We start from the raw sequence: 3,325 nt of genomic DNA, 5'->3' as shown, positions 1-3,325 counted from the left end.
AGAGGGTTTTCGGGATAACCAACTCAACAGTCGTAACTACGTGGTTAAGTTTCGGTGGGGACATAGTATAAAAAGTGAAAAAATTTTATTTACATACATATCTATTTATAATAATTTTGTCGAAAGTTCGTACCTAGGCGTATATGTGAAGTAAATTTAAACCGATACTAAGCCCAAAACAAAATCCTAAAAAATATTATACACTATTTTAGCAAAAAGCCCTGCAGGAGTTTTTGTGTGATTTTTTTTTGTACTATTTGGTGTACTAATCTTTTAAAAGGTACAATGCGAAACAATATTGCCCCATTACAACACAAAATACACCGATTTTTACATTGGTTTCTGGCGAGTTTATATCTGGCATCCCAACATTACCCCACGACTCCACCTCCTGCGGAGACCGCAAATTTCCACTTTTAAACCATATCTGTATTGCTGAATTTCTTAAAGATCAAACAGTCAACGACGTAACGTAGACGTAGGTTGACGCAGGCACGATCTACCTTATGGGATTNACCGCATGGCGGTGACGTTGCCGTTGCTTCTCTCTCTCTCTATCAACAGTAAATGTGATATGCTGCTACGTACGTCAACCTACGTTTACGCCACGTCGTTGACTAACTGCGCTTTTACCGCGCCATTTACATAAGGCACATTGATCTGATTGGATTGGAACAGTTTCGAAAATGAAATGTTAAGATAGCAAGTAGTAGCCCACATGAGAAAGCGGGACAAAATTAAAACAGAAAGTTGACAATGTTAAAATACAATTAGTAGAAGGTGGAGACGTAGGGTTATACACACCAGTTGACACACAGGGTTTTATCCGGTTTGTTACCAGCGCAACCGCAAGATAAAACCCTCGCTCACAGTAGCAAACGAGCGAGTCTCGTATCACATTCAGTGCTCGCAAGGTCTGGAATATACCACCTATTTGCGTTTTTGAGTATTTTCTTTTTGCTAGTCATGATCTATCATTTATCTTTTTTTTTCCTAATTTTAAGTGCGGAAATTTTTTCAACACAAAGTTATGTATGTGATTAAAAAAGCTGGCAACACCCTGCAAAGTTACAGCAATCTTTCAAAGTATGTTCAAAAAATAAAAAGTTCTTGCAATTTAGGAAAAAATGCAGAATTATATTAATTTTTGCAGAAAGTTTGAATTTTCGATTTATGAGGTTTTTGTCAGATAGCGAGCTATAGGTACTTTCACAAAAAAATTATAAACATTAAACAAACAAAAGAAAAATAGTAAAAAATTGTTAAAATGCCGCCCTATTAAACATGTCCGACACTATAAGTACTTATTATATTTTCCGTTTCGTAATACTGATAAGAAATAATCAACTATTGTAAAACTAAGATTACAATTTTTCCCCAGATTCTACCAAACTACATTTTTTTAGTACGAGCACTGGTTGTTGTTCTTGTTGTTGTAGTGGCACTACTAAGCCCCGCCTTTTCGGGTCTACTTTCAATCATTTTCGTCAAGCTCAACTAACGGGAGGCCCAGGAATCGAGCTGTTTCGATGGGTTCGGACCAGAGGGAGAGGGGTGTTAGCCGAGTCGAATCGAGCTGGCATGTAAAGAGGTGGTTGGTGTCGTGGGGGGATTCTCCACATGCCTGGCACTCATTGGGGATATTGGGGTCGAGTCTGGAAAGGTAGCTGTTAAGGCGGCTACAGTATCCAGACCGTAATTGAGCCAGGCAATTGAAGCTCCGTCTCTTCTACAGGTGGTGATTGGGCTCCTTTTACGGTATTCATGGGTCGAGAGTCGAGGTAGGTGGTGACTGACTCTCTATGGATGTCGTTGATGGCTCGTCTGTATGTTGTTGTTGTTGTTATAGCGGCTACAACAACCCCGCCCAGATCGGTATCTCAGTCGTGGTCACGAGTTCCACTAACGGCAGCCCCAAGAAGCGAGGGGTCGGTCCATAGGGACGACGCCGTTAGGGTTGTGGGGTTTTCCGGGCATGCGAAGAGATGTTTCGAGTCGTGAGGGGTCTCTCCGCATGCCGGACATTCATTTGGCACATCAGCATTTAGCCTACTCAGGTAGGAATTTAGCCTGCTGCAGTAGCCAGAGCGAAGTTGGGCTATTGTTGTTCTGGTCTCCCGAGGCAGATGGAGCTCCGTAGCGTCGATTTTCTGTGTTTGTGTGCCTAGAACGGCATTCACGGGTCTAGAGTCTACATAACTCGAGACTGCGTCCCTGTGAATGCCGTTCAGGGCCTGTCTGTAAGCTGACGGGTCCAGAGGCTGCTTAATGAACCTCTGGACCTGGTCCGTCAGTTTATATGGATGCCTCCTGATGTGCCTTGGCGAGGGCATCGCGTTGTGCTCTCTAATTGGGAGCATTTTCGCCTCACCGTGGAGGTAGTGTTCTGGTGACATCAGGAGGCATCCGGTTTTATACTGTCTGTAGGTTCATCCACTGCGTCCTACTAGTCCCCGGCGACCACACTGGTGCTGCGTAGTTTAAAACCGGCCGGCCTATTGCCTTGTATGTTGCCAGCAACGCTTCTTTGTCTCTGCCCCAAGTACTGCCGGCTAGCGACTTAAGGACCTTTTTGCGGCTCTGTAATTTATTTGACAATAGCGGTTGCGTACGCAGAGAAGGAGAGCAGGCTGTCGATTGTTACTCCGAGTATTTTGGGATTATTCACCGTCGGAATTGGTGTGTCATCGGCGTGAATTCCCAGCGGTAGCCTGACCTCCTTCGTCCCTTTGCAGGCGGCTTGTATCAGAAACCCAAGTAGTGCTACGATTCGAATACTAATAAAGAGCACGGGCTAAGCAGCCGACTGGTCGTAAGCGTAAAGACGAAAAGAATGTATTCCAACGGTTGCGAAAAGAAAATGGGTTTGCGCTTTTCTTCGTTGCGTCATCGCAACGATGTTGGCGATGAGAATGACATTGGCGGAGCTTGTGCCGGAGGTACGATAAATGCTTCAGATGAATTTTTAACTCACTCTCCGATACGTGAGCCTCAGTTGCAGTTCAATTTTACACAAAACACAGCTTATTGAAGAGCAAATGGTACCCTTTACTCATGATTATAAGCGCTTCATTGTAAAAAAGTGGCTGCAAAACGAACCAAGACCCAACCACGTAATGTATACCGCTTGTTCGGAAATGTTAAGGTAAGAAAGTAACATTTCCCATTAATAATAAATATAACATTAAAGACGTTTATCAAGAATTAGCAATTGCTTTTTGGAGCGGATAAGAATGCCGCGATATGCATAGTTTATAAGTATAAATTTTAATGGACAGTTTGGTTGCATGTCAATTGTTTGATGGTTAAAATAATTACAAAACTA

The 3,325-nt window shown here is 43.0% G+C and overlaps 1 pseudogene; it reads left to right on the top strand.

Annotated features, from left to right (window-relative positions):
• The first annotated feature begins 280 nt into the window (after nt 1-280).
• Nucleotides 281-3,325, top strand: part of LOC108377447 (phosphatidylinositol 3-kinase regulatory subunit gamma-like) — a 17,610-nt pseudogene continuing 14,565 nt past the window's right edge.

This window comes from Rhagoletis zephyria, unplaced genomic scaffold, assembly GCF_001687245.7.
Source record: "Rhagoletis zephyria isolate East Lansing unplaced genomic scaffold, Rhagoletis_zephyria_1.1 Rzeph_scaffold_12094, whole genome shotgun sequence".
NCBI lineage: Eukaryota > Metazoa > Arthropoda > Insecta > Diptera > Tephritidae > Rhagoletis > Rhagoletis zephyria.
The sequence above is the reverse complement of the archived record's forward strand: the minus strand, read 5'-3'. Positions and strand labels throughout refer to the sequence as shown.